The following is a 15,744-nucleotide window of genomic DNA, read 5'->3' as shown; positions in this document are numbered from 1 at the left end:
GGCCCCGGCATCGCAGGGAGGCCCACAGCTGAGAATCGGGGAGACAAGACTATCCCTGCCTCACATCCACGCCACGGTGATGAAAGGGCCACCTCCCCAAGCCTGATCCTGCCACACCTAACGGGGGAGGAAAGTCAGTGTCAGAACCGGATTCCCAGGAGAAGATGACGTTTTCACGCTATCACGACAATTCAGAAACACTCCGAGTTACCTTGGAGAATGACATGAATAAATTTACTGCCTCAAAACACAGCCTTAGTTGTTTACTGCCCGTTGCTGCCCTCCACAGCCTCGCACGTGGCGGGCTGGGATCCCCCCCAGCCGCGAGCTCCAGTTTGAGGTTGCCCAGTGAGTCGATGCCATGACCACTTTGTCTCACATGGGGAATTTATTGAGACCATCAGGACAGCGATTGCCTTTCATAATCCGATCAATGAAAACCCACCGGGTGAGAGACAGTGTTTTAAAAAGTAATTGTTTAAATGAACTTGATATTTTTATTGCAAAAATATATCACAACACGCTTCAAGGTTGAATTTTAGTTCAGTAACCACAAACCATGATTCAGATGATTCATGGAGAAGCTAATGACAAACACTGTTGTGTTTTAAATAATCTAATAAAACAACTATTTACATAGGGGAGGATGCTGGTTGGGTGTACACGCACAAAGTAATATGTTGATTCACGGTGAGGAAATTAGTTAAATTCTGTCCAACTTTGCTTTTCTTTCCAAATGTGATGCCAGCGGCATCATTCACCTCTACTCCTGGCTTCCTGGCTGGTTTGTTCACAGCCTACAATCCGGGGCCAAAACACAGGCTGCAGTACAGATGCAGTCTCTGCCTTGGAGGAGCTGTTCCTGTCCCTGGTCTCACCTGGGCAGGTAGGCAGTCCTTTGGGTCTTACCTTCAGAACCAGGATCGTTTCCCTGGGGAGGTTCAGCTACAGCGTCCTGGGTTCACCCAGCAGGGACTCCTGCAGGGCAGTGCGGCCACAGGAGGGCAGTGAGGGGTGGCGGGGGCTCAGGGACCCCATTCCCCTGCCTGGTCTGGAGCCAGGTGCCTGGAGGGGCCTGGGGTCAGGAAGCTGTCCACACTGGGGCCTGGTCTTACCGGCACTGGTGACTTGCCCGTGCCTCAACCCACGGCCTCTCGCAGTCAGCCAGTTCTCTCACACCTCCTCCAGGGAGCCACAGGGTTGCTAGGACATGCCATGAAACCAGGCGGCTGCATGGATGCCCAGAGTCCAGGGTGGGGGCTCTTTGCTTCACTGACAACAGCCCGTGCACCTCACGTCCTGCTCTCCTGTAGGTGCAAACCTGCCCGGGGCTGCCCAGGTCACCCTGTCAGCTGGTTTTGCAAGACTGTAAACACCCCTGGGAAAGATTGAAGGCAGGAGGAGAAGGGGATGACAGAGGATGAGGTATCACTGACTCAATGGTATCACTGACTCAGTGATATCACCGACTCAATGGACATGAGTTTGAGCAAGCTCCGGGAGTTGGTGATGGACAGGGAGGCCTGGCGTGCTGCAGTCCCTGGGGTCACAAAGAGTCGGACACGACTGAGCGACTGAACTGAAAACACCCCGGCACAGACGGGCCCAGTAAGTGTTACAGAAAGAATAACGGGTGGGATTGGGGGTAGACAGCTCGCCCAGGGTTAAAGGGGTCCAGACCGCCTCGGGGCGCAGAGCCTCTGGCTCCCGTGAGTCCGGTGTCCAGGCCGGGACTGCGGGCAGGCTCAGGACCCGTGGTCACGAGAGGTGGGAGGCGGCAGGGACGCCCAGGGCACCTGTGGACGGGACGGCCCGAGCCCGGCGGGGCCTGGCATTTAGAAGACGAGCCTCCAGCCCGGGCGCTGCTCGCTCACTGCCCGGCGCCCCGTTCCTGCGCCGCAGCTTCCTCGAGGTAAACAGGGTGCTGCCAGCTCCAAGGGGTCGCTGCCAGGGCAGACGGGGACACTCAGGACACAGCCAGGTCGGTCCTGCAACACGGGGCGGGGGCGGGGAGGGGGCCGGGCCGGGGCCGGGGGCGGGACGGGGGCGGGGGCGGGGAGGGGGCCGGGCCTGGGCCGGGGCGGGGCGGGGCGGGGCGGGGCGGGGGCGGGGCGGGGGCCGGGGCGGGGCGGGGCGGGGCGGGGCGGGGCGGGGGCGGGGAGGGGGCCGGGGCGGGGCGGGGCGGGGCGGGGGCGGGGAGGGGGCCGGGCCTGGGCCGGGGCGGGGCGGGGCGGGGCGGGGGCGGGGAGGGGGCCGGGGCGGGGCGGGGCGGGGCGGGGGCGGGGAGGGGGCCGGGGCGGGGCGGGGCGGGGCGGGGGCGGGGCGGGGGCGGGGCGGGGGCCGGGGCGGGGCGGGGGCGGGGAGGGGGCCGGGGCGGGGCGGGGCGGGGCGGGGGCGGGGAGGGGGCGGGCGGGGCCTGCTCTGCGGAGGTCGGCGTCAGCTTCACCGAGCACTTCCCTTCCAGCCAGCCCCTCCCCTTAACCGCCCCCTCACCGAGCTCACGCCCACCTGCTCTTCTCCGCTCTCCGTTCCAGTAGTGACGTCTCGTGTCTGATGTTCACACGGCTTTATTTCGTTTGGATCCTTGAACGTGGAGCCCCACACCCCCATTTTATTCCCACCTCTGCCAATCAGGAAATCCTCCCTACATAAAATTGTCCCACCGCTACCCCGGCTTCCCATCCCAGGATCTTGGTTTGTAGTTATTTATTTCACCCAGCACTTATCTGACACAAGAAATATCTCTTATTTAAGATAAAGAAAAAAACTGCTTGTAAACATGTTTCTTATGCCAAACACCTAAAATTGGATTGTTTTTGCCTGAAATTGGATTGTTGAGAGCACCGCAACAGGACAGAAAGCGCTGAAGGAGGAGCGTGAGCAGGGAGATGGAGGTGGGACGTGCTTAGTCAAGGAGGGCCTGCTCCCGCCTGCCTCCTGCAAATCCCATAAAATATGCTGAAACCAGGCAAAATAATAGTGTTCCTGTGCGCGAACAGACTACAAAAATAAGAATGAAAAAATGCATTAGCAATGGTGTGTGTGTGTGTTAGTCGTTCAGTCGTGTCTGACTCGTTGCAACCCCACGGACTGTGGCCCACCAGTCTCCTCTGTCCATGGGATTCTCCAGGCAAGAATACTAGAGTGGGTTGCCATTTCCTTCTCCAATTAGCAATGGTAGTAAATAGTAAACTAGATACATATATATTTATAGAAGTATGTTGTTTTTAATTACATAAAAAATTAAAATTTCAAAATGTCAAATTTGGATGATTTATTCAATATATTTTGTTCTGTGAATCAACTGTTAACTATGAAAATATGAGTACATATTATCAGTGTTAGAAAAACACTCAGATATACTAAGAAGACTGTTTAAAGCTATACAATGTGATGTACTTTTTCCTCCTTTTCATAATGCTTAGAAGGATATAAACCAGACATCAGCAGTGATTATGGTGGGGGGATTCCTTACTCTCTTTGCTTTTGTATGAATTTTCAATATTAAACATGTATCTCTTTTGTAATTAAAAATAATTTAAAATGAGTAAGACCAAACTACTCAGGCTATAAAAGTTTATAGTAGGAAACACTAATATATAAGAAATAATGTGCTGTTGCATCCAAAATTTTGTCTAGTTTTGCAATTATTTACGGCTCTGGTCTAGTGTATGATGTTTGCATGGTTTTACTTTGTTTGGATCCTTGAGCAAAAGGGACAGAAATCATGAGATTCCAGAAACTCAAGACCACAGCAGAGCTGTCTGCAGCCAAGACCTAACCAGCATCACATAAGCTCATCAAGGCTTTCAGTTAATAATTTTAAAAAGCAGTCCTCATTGCTAAGAGGAAAACCAAATGGACAAGCAGGACCCCAGGCTGGACACACAGTGCGCGCTCTGTTTTGGGGACGGGAGCGGGTTGTTCCGTGCGTGTGGGAGCACATCTGTCTACACTGACACCACACAGCCTCCCTGACTCACAAAGCCGGGGTCCAGGGGTCCCACCACGTCCACACGGCCCCCTGCTCCAAGCCCACCCATAAGAGTATCAGATGAGACTTCACCTCGTCCTCCGCGGGGGTCTCCACTGGGTCAGGACAGCTCCTCACTCTGGGAGGACCCTGCAGACAAGTTTCATCATCCATCCACAGGCTGCCCGCAGAGTGGCCCTAGAGGCCTAGGGCAGGGTCGTCCTGCCCCCCAGGGATCCGGGACCCCTGCTTCCGAGGTGGCAGGGCTAGGGGGAAGTCCTTTCTTTACCGCCTGGGAGCCTGCTCAGACATCCTCATCGGGCGCAGCTGGGCCGCCGTCACTCTGCCTCAAGCCTGAGGGAGGAGGAGCTGTCCCTCAGAGGGAGGGTCTGTATCCAACCCCAGGACTGCAGCAGACAAGTGTGCTGCTCTAGAGGGCAGAGCTGGAAACTCGGCTCCTCCTGGAAGCCGCACAGGACAGGAGTGTCCCTGGGCACACGAGAACGTTCTGCAAGAGTGAAAACAATTCTGTTATTAAAAACAGTAACAGCAGCTTCCTCTTCTGAGAAATGGGAATTGCACAGACCTGCCCCAAGTCGCTGAAGGCTCCAGGGCCACCATGAAAAACTGACTGATGTTTGGGCAAAGCACTTGTGCTAAAAATGCCAAGTCGTGGTCATAATAAGATAGAAAATGCCAGCAAATATATGGACCCATTCATTCAGCAAAGGTGTGAAGGTGCACCTGGCGTCTGGAACTAGAATCTTCTGGCTCACTCAGACTTGTCTAAGGACACACTCTCCTCTGCTGAATCCAAGTCAAGCATTGCTCCTGGGAAGGAACATGGGTTTTATTTTCCTGGAGGATGGAGATCTTCAGAAACCATAAACGACTGACCCCCTTAGAAGCAAGGCTTCACTGATTAGTGGTTAAACTTTCACTCATCCTCAACGTAGTTTGAAAATGACGCATAGCCCAGCTGTCAGCGAATGCAGTCAAAGGAGTCAGGTTTGCAAAGAGGTAGAAACTCACAGTGCAGGATGACACAGGTTCCTAGGAGGAGACACAATGGGCTCTCAAGTTAAACGAGCAAAAGTTATGAATGCTACTTTTTCCCAGCAATTAAGATGGTGACACACTCCTGCTCTCTTTAATTTGCAATTTTACCTACTTACCCCTAAAGCAGCATTCCATGTAAATGCATATTTAAAGCAAAGCCCTCAACTAGGTGAGGAAGGGGCCACCTCATATACAGCCACAATCTTTAAGGAATCTTTAAGTCTCAGAAAGTGTTAGTTGCTCAGTCGTGTCTGACTCTTTGCAACCTCATGGGCTGTAACCCACCAGGCTCCCCTGTCCATGGAATTCTCCAGGGAAGAATACTGCAGTGGGTAGCCATTCCCTTCTCCAGGGGATCTTCCAGACCCAAGGATCAAAGCCAGGTCTCTGGTATTACAGGCAGATTTTTTATAGTCTGAGCAACCAGAGGAGCCTGGGGGAACCCACGAACAGGGTGCGCGGGGATACATCTGCTGGCCCGAGTCTTCGGCCGGACTGCCCACCGTGTCACAGACCGCAGGGGCCGCCTGCCCTCCACCCACACCCCGGATGGAACCCTCCCCATGGAAGCACATTTCTCTTGCCTCTCAGATAACAGACGATCAGATCAGATCAGATCAGATTAGTCGCTCAGTCGTGTCCGACTCTTTGCAACCCCATGAATCGCAGCACGCCAGGCCTCCATGTCCATCACCAATTCCCGGAGTTCACTCAGACTCACGTCCATCGAGTCAGTGATGCCATCCAGCCATCTCATCCTCTGTCGTCCCCTTCTCCTCCTGCCCCCAGTCCCTCCCAGCATCAGAGTCTTTTCCAATGAGTCAACTCTTCACATGAGGTGGCCAAAGGACTGGAGTTTCAGCTTTAGCATCATTCCTTCCAAAGAAATCCCAGGGCTCATCTCCTTCAGAAAGGACTGGTTGGATCTCCTTGCAGTCCAAGGGACTCTCAAGAGTCTTCTCCAACACCACAGCTCAAAAGCATCAATTCTTCGGCGTTCAGCTTTCTTCACAGTCCAACTCTCACATCCATACATGACCACAGGAAAAACCATAGCCTTGACTAGACGGACCTTTGTTGGCAAAGTAATGTCTCTGCTTTTGAATATGCTGTCTAGGTTGGTCATAACTTTCCTTCCAAGAAGCAAGCGTCTTTTAATTTCATGGCTGCAGTCACCATCTGCAGTGATTTTGAAGCCCAGAAAAATAAAGTCTGACACTGTTTCCCCATCTATTTCCCATGAAGTGATGGGACCGGATGCCATGATCTTCGTTTTCTGAATGTTGAGCTTTAAGCCAACTTTTTCACTCTCCACTTTCACTTTCACCATGAGGCTTTTTAGTTCCTCTTCACTTTCTGCCATGAGGGTGGAAGTCTCAAAAGGGGACAATTGAGTAAACAAGACACGTTTCGAGGCAGAATACATTGATCTAAGAATAAAGAACAAAATTACGGATACGCAGTACGGGGCACTGATTCTGAAAAACCAAGGTCTCCTAAGGTGGACCCTGCCACCTACTACTCTCTAAGACAAAAGCAGACTAAACATTTCCATTTGTGTACCTGGAGTATTTATCACGGGAAACACAGAGGTCAGCGAGAGGTCATCTTGAATCGGGCGATTTCACATGGAGGAAGGGCTCTTACGTTTTGTATACAGAGAAAAGAAGAGAGAGCAAAAGCAGATGGCAAAACCATTTAACATGTAGCATTAATGATTCTTGAATCTCGCCTTGATATGCAGAAGAATGTGTCAGTTAATGTGGCCAGTGGGTGCCACGGGACGCAGAAAAAACCTAGTTCTAGAGAACACTGTGAGGCACCACTTGGCTCCCAAGCTTTTAAAAACAGTACATAAATGATTTCAGAAGTTTCACTGCTTAAAAAAAAAGTATCGTGTCATTTTCTATAACAAGCAGAGAGGAACTCAGAACTGTTGAAGGGAGTCCATGAAATATTGCTAAAGGCCAAAGAATGTTGCAAATGTGATGCTTCTGGAGTATGGGAGGAGGAGAAAAGGAGCAATTTCATCCAAAGGCCTCCCTGTGCTGACTCTGGAAATGTCTGCTCTGCAAATCGCTGTGAACAAAGGCGGTGGTCCTGCTCCCACTCAGCTTCAGCCGACCAGCCCCTGCACAGTAAGCTGCTTAACAAGCCTGGTGGCAGGCAGCTTGGTGAGCTGGCAGAGGGGAGAAGATGGAGTCCCGGAGGGCACAGGTGCCTTGGAGGTTCCGGTGGAAGGTTGCTTCTCTCTGCCATCCTGCATACACATGCAACAGGGCAGAAAGGCCAAGCTCACCTCGCTACCCTCTCCTGAGAGACAGCCGACTCGTCAGTCCTTCTGTCCAGCTGCATCAGTCGATGAATGCCCGCGACTTTCCAGGTGCTTCCAGGAAATGAGAGCGGATTCTGCCTGGCAGCACCCAAGATCAGGACCTGAGTCCCGGGCGGCCCCATCGCAGCCGGTGGGCCAGGCGTGGAGCAGGGCACCCGCTGTGACGTCCTGATGAATGGCCTCACCTTCTCTGCGCACCTGTGATCACAAGGGGATGAGAGAGGCAGACAGACAGACAAAGGCAGGCGGGGCGTACAGCAAGCGGCCGGGGCCTCTGTCCCCTGTGGTGCGGGCCCCTCCACAGGCCCCAGAGCTCACCAGAGGCCAGCTGGACCGGGTGAGCTGGCCGGTTTACTTGCACCAACCACACACGTCTTAGAACACACTGCAGACTCTCCAGGAAAGCTGCTTCCTGGCAGTTCGATTGTCAGGATCTGTCTTGTGAGGAATTCCCAACGGGGAATAAAAGTGGAACACTTGAAAACTTGCAGCCATCACATTTCAAATGCAAACAGCGAGTTATGGGCTTGGAACTAATAAGCCCTCAATAAACGGGACCCTGGATCCGGCGGAAATGACATGGAACGCGCCACAAAGCATAAAAAGTCTCTTTTCGAGTCAAAGGCTGACAGTTCCTATAAAATTCAATACTTGAAAAAAATACCAATGTCAATCATAATGGAGAGTCTGACAAGTCCTCAGCAGAAAGCCTTTTCTTTTCTGTGGGGAAGAAAATCAGAGGAAACAGAGTTTACCAGGAGCCCCAATTACCCCAAATACCCATAACAGCACAGACCGGCGGGGCCGGCTCAGAGCTCACCCACTCCTGAGCTCCAGCTCAGTCCCATTCTCTTCAGAAATCTTCCCCTGAACACTCCTGAGAACCTCAGATTCCACGTGCGTGTAAAGCAGAACTCATCCTCCCCGAATCCCACGACCCCAGACATTTCCCCTGCGGATGCACGCCGCCTCTCCCAGCCCTGGATCGTGAGTGCATTCTCCCACTAATGAACCTGCCCGCCTCCACTCACTCGCCCCACCGCCCGCCTCTCACCTGAAAGTGGCCCGTGTGCCCCTTGCTGGGACCTGGCACCCCCCCTACCCCGTCTATTTAGCCTGGTCCTCCCCCCAGCACCAAGGAGACAGTGGCCCTGCCCCCTCCCAGGAGCAGTACACCCACCACCAAACTCTGCTTCATGACCTTGCTAACTGAAAAGAAAAAAGACCTTATGCAATTCTTGCAAAAATTATTATCGCAAGAGCATCGACTGTTAAAAGCATTATTGCTCTAATTGTGATAGATCAGAAATTCGAAGATTTTTTTAAATCCTGTAAGTTAATGAAAAGTGGGTCGGCTCCTGGGGCGTCTGGAGGCTTGAGGCCTGAGGGTTAGGACAACGAATGATGCAAAACAGAATTAGAGGCACAGCTGTCTTTTCACAGAAGGAAAAGGGCTATTCGGTGGCTGGAAAATGTGGCTCCCAGCATGGAACGACTCGTTCAGCCATGCCCCACCTCCTCTGGAGCCCGGCCTGGGCGAGGGTGGAAACAGAATAACAAGCACCCCGAGCCGAGTCAGGGCTTGCGTGTCCCTGGGGGCTGCCCAGCGACGCGTCAAGGTGCAGCGGTGGCCGTGAGTGGGAGCTGGAGTCACATCGTCTGAGGGGTTTCGGCTCTCTGAGGAGAAATGCAGGGAGGGCTCTGGGCCTTGGTCTGAGGCACGATGAGTGGGAGACACTGGGGTCTCCACTGGACTCGTGCCCTGGCAGTCAGGCGTCTCTCCTGGCCCCCTTGCCTCACTGTGAACCATTCCTGCCTGGCCCGCTGTTCAGTTCAGTTCAGTCGCTCAGTCGTGTCTGACTCTTTTCGACCCCATGGACTGCAGCACGCCAGGCCTCCCTGTCCATCACCAACTCCCGGAGTTTACGCAAACTCATGTCCGTTGACTTGGTAATGCCATCCAACCATCTCACCCTCTGGTCCTCTGACCTTCCTATAAATGTTGTGAGTAACTGGTACTCTCTGAAGTATACAACCAGTATACAATCACCCCTCTAGGCCAGAATAAACAGACAGTGTTCTCTCTGCAGCTGAGAGCCTTGTTACTGGAGGTCTGCAGGTAGCAAATCCGGGCCTTTGTGACCAGGTGGCTGAGCCCTGAGCCTGGGCTGTGGGCATCCCACAGCACACGGCGATAGAGCAGCAACTTCATGGTCACCCAGCCTAAGGATGACGTGCCTCTGGAAGCCAAGGCTTGGGCATGGTGACATGCTGCGTCTCTTAAGTCATTAGGATGGGTGTGAGGAATTCAAGGCCTGTCAGTCAGGTGGGTGGCTTCTAATCATGATGAGGAACCTAAAATAAAACAAGTTCAAAGCTAAAACCTCTCAGCATAAGATGGGATCAAGGGATGAGACGATTTTGTGGCTACCTTCCGTGAATCCCTTATCTCCTGTGGCTGGATAACTCGATGCAGAGTCTGATTCCTCAGGTTGTTGAATCACAGTGTAAGAAATCTGTTACACACATGCCTCTGCGAATCTTTTAAGTGAAAAGTAAGGCACTGGTTGAGGAAGGTGGGGTGGGGCTAAAAATTGGGACAAGGGTGTTGGGAGGATTTTAATGAAGCCAGGGCTCCTCCCAAACCACCAACCTCCTGAGCCTCACAGGCAGAAGGAGCAACACTTCCTGCCACGGCTGGAGCTGCTGCTGCCTCAGAGCATGACCAGGCCTCGCCAGAGAGTGTCATGTTGACAAAGATGCCGTCGCTCCTGCCCTGTCTCTACCCGCCCCCCATTTTCTTTATATCTATAGTTAGAAGCAGACTCTCTTTATGACCCAGGAAGCTAATTATAGCATCCAACCCGAGAGAAGATATACCGTCTACAAGAAATTCAAGGTTATTGTTGGTAACAGAAAGAAAACTTGAAGACTATGGAAGGGTATCTATTTGAAGACACTGGACTAGGAGAAGAGGACATACATTTAAATAAATTTAAATTATGCAAATGGAGACCTTAGAGATTCTGGATTCTGGGACTCACTTGATTACCTGGGAATGGATTAGCTGATTTCCCAATTATTGGCTGCAACCTGGACTTGGTGAGAGCTGGTGCTGAATGAAGCTGAGACGCCAGAATCCTGTGTGTGAGGAGAAGGAGCTGGAAGCCGCGATCCATGCAGGGATGGGTCAGGGCTCCTACATGCAGACATCAGAGTCCACTCCAGCGGGTTCTACTGCGGAGGGCTCCTTAGCCCACACTGTCTCCAAGAGTGTGACCACAAGCTTGGAAGCTGTAGATCTGGGAGTCATGTGCCCAGGGAAAGCCGTGGGATGGGGTTCCAACTGGAATCCCACTGCGGCCACTGCTGCCACCCCGATGCTGGGGGCTGGATGAACAGCCAGTTGCATAATTGTGCCCGAGGGTCAGCCTGTGGCCATGGAGCCAGCTCCTAAGAGCCTGGCTGCTCAGACTCGTCCCCAAGAAGCACGTGGCTGGTCTGATGGGCAGAGCCTCTGGTCACGTGTGGGTTAGGCTTTCCGGCCTCTAGAGGACAGGAGGCTCACTCCCGGAGGGTAAATCACACACTGAAGGAAGCACCCTGAATGTTTTCCAAAGGAAATCCTGAAATGTGTCGTCTCTAGGATCCCGAGCCTGTGCTGAACGGAGCAGGGCCTGCCGCGTGTGTTGACACGCTCGTTTACCCGAGGAAGGTCCGCAGTCACGTGTGCTGGAGACAGAGCAGAGATGACCATGCAGTGGGGCTCCTGGGACGACTCGCCCGAGCACGGCTGCAGCGGCGCAGTGGGAGGAGGTCCGGGTGGGCCTGGGCACTGAGGGGCCGGCGCTGCAGGTGTTGAGGCAGGAAGTGAAGGCAGGGACGTGGAGTCGTCATCGCTGCCGGAGGCGACAGGACGACCCTTCCTTAGTGTGGAGACGGCGGGGCTCAGCCTGCCCGAGTAGAGTGTCCGACCAAAGACACACAGTCAACCAAAACAAATCCACAAGCCGCTTCTGCACCAGATGCAGCGTTTCCAAGAGAGAAACAACGACAAGTTCTTTACTTCAGTTTTTCGGACAGTAAATGAGTAGCTGGTGCCGCACGGAAGTCAGGGAGCCAGGAGATCGACGCTGGAGCGGAGCACATTTCTCTTTCCCAGGAGCAGCCAGCCTTCCTGGGGCCTCTGTGCTCATTTCTAAATGTTTATCATAAAATTGTATTAATACAAATAAAAGTAATACATTTATTAATAAAAATTGTGGGCATGACGTTTGGTCTACAGATGCTGAGTGAAAAGCTGACCGCAGTTATTTGTTTGTGATGTGGGCACCGGAAATCTCCTCTCCTAGCGAATTTCCAGAATTCAACACAGTATGGTTAGCTCTGGTCACCACGCTGAGCACACGTGACTCGCCAGGCCCACGGATGGGTTTGGGCTGGTGCCCCAGGGCCCCTCCACCAGCAAGACTGGAGAAAAATGTGTGAACTTGTGTCTTTCATTTCCGGAGACCAAAAGCATCTTCAAAGCAGTGGAAGGCCCCAGAGGAATGCTGATTAACAGCCCTATTTTACAACTGAGGAAAGTGTAACAGAAAAGTGAGGAATGGAGGTAAGGTCACACAGCTAGTTAGTGGTACAACCACGGTCAGCAACCAATTTCCCTTTCGGTCCAGTGAATTTCCTACACCTGACCCTGCTTTGTGATCCAGGAAACCAGTATCCACAGAAAATGCCTCTCTAGGATAAAATTGGGCTTCCCTGGTGGCTAAGATGATAAAGAATCTGCCTGCAATGCCGGAGACCAGGGTTCAATACCTGGGTCAGGAAGATCCCCTGGAGAAGGGAATGGTTACCCATTCCAGTATTCTTGCCTGGAGAAGTGCATGAGAACATCGGAGCATGATGGGCTACAGTCCACGTAAGGTAAAATTAGGACCCTTAATTCAAGAAAGAGAGACCACTATACAGCCATAGAAAGTTCTCAAAAATAACTATATAATATCCTCATAGATAAGTTACACTCTTCACTGATGACCATTAGTTGCTATTTTGTGCCTTAAAGTAGCATGCCAAACTTTCACAGATGGTGTTGAGTCAAGATCCCAGTAATGACTAATTCTGTGCCACTGACTTTTCTATGTTAATTTTATTTTTTTAACTTGTTTTTAATTGGAGAATAATTACAAATTAAAAGACGCTTACTCCTTGGAAGAAAAGTTATGACCAACCTAGACAGCATATTTAAAAGCAGAGACATTACTTTGCCAACAAAGGTCCATCTAGTCAAGGCTATGGTTTTTCCTGTGGTCATGTATGAATGTGAGAGTTGGACTGTGAAGACAGCTGAGCGCCGAAGAATTTATGCTTTTGAGCTGTGGTGTTGGAGAAGACTCTTGAGAGTCCCTTGGCCTGCAAGGAGATCCAACCAGTCCATTCTGAAGGAGATCAGCCCTGGGATTTCTTTGGAAGGAATGATGCTCAAGCTGAAACTCCAGTCCTTTGGCCACCTCATGCGAAGAGTTGACCCATTGGAAAAGACTCTGATGCTGGGAGGGATTGGGGGCAGGAGGAGAAGGGGATGACAGAGGATGAGGTGGCTGGATGGCATCACTGACTCGATGGACCTGAGTTTGAGTGAACTCCGGGAGTTGGTGATGGACAGGGAGGCCTGGCGTGCTGCGATTCATGGGGTCGCAAAGAGTCGGACACGAATGAGCGATTGAACTGAACTGAACTACAATATTGTGTCGGCTTCTGCCACACATCAGTAGGAATCAGCCATAGATATACGCATGCTCCCCCCTCCCACCTCGCGCCCTATCCCCTCCCCAGGTTGTCACAGAGCACTGGGCTTGAGCTCGCTGGGTGATGCAGCAAATTCCCTCTGGCGTCTGTCTCACGTATGGTAATGTACGTGTTTCCATGCTGCTCTCTCGGTTCATCCCTCCCTCCCCTTCCCGCACTTTAACAGCAGGACAAGGGGGTCCATCCGCTTTGTCCCAGGCTGTGGGAGAGGTTGGAGGAAGACCTGGGGGCAGAGAAGAAGCCTCGGACAGCTCCCCTCCATGGTGGGGTGTGGGAGGGACCTTGATACAGCCCACCCCGCTCATAACTCACATTACCCGTACAGGCGCGGAGAAACCCTGCAGCAAAAACCATGTTAAAATGCGCTTCTCCTGCTCAGTCCCAACTTCTGAGGCCGTGGAGTTGGCCTTTGAGATGAATGATGCCCATTCGTGTGCCAGTGGCCTGGGATGTGGCGGTGGATGCTGAATGCATTTCCTGAGATGAGCTCTGTACAGGACCAGGCAGCTGTGCCCTCGGGCTTCAGGGTGAGCTTGTGGAGGGCGGACTCCCCAGTCCCCCTCCAGAGAGCCGTGTTCTCAGCAGGTCCCCACTGGGCCCCCAGGCAGGTGGTCTATGGGGTTCGTGCTGAGAACCCCGGACCTTGAAATGGGCTGAGAAAGACAGGAAAGCTTCTGCAAACAGACACTGGAGTCATGATGGCATCTAGCCTGTGGGTCTTGGGTGATGCCTTGTCAGAGACAGCTGTGGGAAATGGGTCTGCAAACATGATTCTAAGCGATAAACTGAGCCCGAGAAATTGCTGTCAACTCTGCACTGCCTACGAAAGCATAAAATTATACATCCTTTCCAGGGGATAATTTAGCAAAATGTTAACAAAACGCATTAAAGAGCATACCCAGAAATTTCACCTCTTGTCATTTAGACAAAGGAAATTACCGGAGAAGTTTGCAAAGACAAATGTGCCTGGACTTCATTACACCTGGTTAGTGATTACAGAACGCTCAGCCTGAATTTCCAACCAGAGTCTCGGTCAAATTTCAGAGACTGGAGAGAGCAGCCAATGGAAGCGGTGACCGCAGCAGATAGCCCACACCACTCAGAGCACCTCCACCGCTCGCAGGGTGCGTTTTCCTCGGAGTCTGCTCCTGACACTTACTAGGAGGGCCCGCGGGTGGTCTAGGCCCCTCATTTGGGGCAATGCTAAGGTGAGCTTGCTCTTCTGGAACGCCACAGCACCTGCACCAGTGTTTGCTGCCAGGAAGAGCTGTCCACGTACACTCTTCAAGGAGAATGCCAATTACAAGACAGTGCACACGGCATACCAGGGCTTCCCTGGCGGCTCAGATGGTAAAGAATCCACCTGCAATGTGGGAGACCCAGGTTCGATCCCTGGATTTGGAAGATCCCCTGGAGAAGGGAATGGCAGCCCACTCCAATATTCTGAACTGGAGAATTCCATGGACAGAGATGCCTGCTGGGCTACAGTTCGTGGAACTGCAAAGAATTGGACACGACTGAGAGACCAGCACTCTCCCTGCACACAGGACTTTCTGCACACGGGACTGTCGTTACCATCAGGGACCGCAGCCCTGCAGGAACTCAGGCGTCTTCACAGGGGAACAGCCACAGTCATTTCATGTCATCAGGAAACTCATCCTGGGCTGGATGAGGGCAGGCTGCCGTGCCCCCAAACTATCAACTGCAAGATAGGAAGGGCTCTCACATTTACCAATTCCCACGCAGAGAAAGGAGAGGACACTCAGCCTGAAGGGTGGGGGCCCACGGCGGAGGAGGCAGGGCCCCTGCTCTGAGAGGAGCACATTCTGGAAGGGGAGACGGAAAGAAGTGCAGGCATGACTGGGTCAGAGAGCACGGGGACCACAGGAAAACACTGTCAGAGCTCACAGAGGACCCGAGAGGCGTGGCGATGGGCCCGGGACACACGGAGGGCAGCGTCCAGCAGGAGGGGGCACGTGTCCACCACATGCCCCGCGTCACTGGAGAGGAGACCCCGGGTGCAGTCAACTCGCTCAGGCTGGTTCTCTCGTGTGGCTGCTCCCCTGGGAGCCATGCTCCCCAGGCTGCTCCTTGCTGCTTTTGAAGCACGTGAGGACCTGTCTCTTAGCCCCCTTTGTTCCCACTGGTGCAAACTCTCGGCTGCCCTGGGGAGACAGTGTGTGAGGGCCGGAGCCGGTCTGCATGCTCCCCGAGGCCTCCAGCCCAAGTTACAGGGCGTGGGTTTGTCTGAAGCAGCGGGCAGCCCCCCTCAGTCCCCGAGTCCTGCCAGCCCCTCCGCACCCCTTCTTTACCCCAGGATTCGCTCGAGGCCCTGTAAAGACGGGGCTGGTGGGAAACGTGGCCAATGAGGAGATACAGGCCGGGTCCAGGAGGAATGGGGAGGTGGCTCGGGGGTTCTCGGGCGCGGGAGCAGCGAGTGAGGGCTGGTAAGGCTTCATCACCGGAAATGTTCTTCAGCAGCACAGACAAGGTGTCGGCTCCCACCCTGGCACCAGGTGCTGCAGGGAACATGACAGACAGACCCTCACCGCAGAGAAGTCCTGTCTTG

At 53.1% G+C, this 15,744-nt stretch overlaps 1 long non-coding RNA gene across 1 annotated transcript; it reads right to left on the bottom strand.

The window, feature by feature from the left end:
* Positions 1-477: 477 nt before the first annotated feature.
* Positions 478-1,452, bottom strand: LOC113884446. Its single transcript, XR_003508869.1, has 2 exons — positions 1,116-1,452; positions 478-978 (listed from the first exon to the last, which is right to left on the bottom strand). It is a non-coding gene; the product is annotated as an uncharacterized LOC113884446 (long non-coding RNA).
* Between the last annotated feature and the right edge of the window lie 14,292 nt (positions 1,453-15,744).

This window comes from Bos indicus x Bos taurus, chromosome 26 (assembly GCF_003369695.1).
Source record: "Bos indicus x Bos taurus breed Angus x Brahman F1 hybrid chromosome 26, Bos_hybrid_MaternalHap_v2.0, whole genome shotgun sequence".
Classification (NCBI taxonomy): domain Eukaryota; kingdom Metazoa; phylum Chordata; class Mammalia; order Artiodactyla; family Bovidae; genus Bos; species Bos indicus x Bos taurus.
The sequence above is the reverse complement of the archived record's forward strand: the minus strand, read 5'-3'. Positions and strand labels throughout refer to the sequence as shown.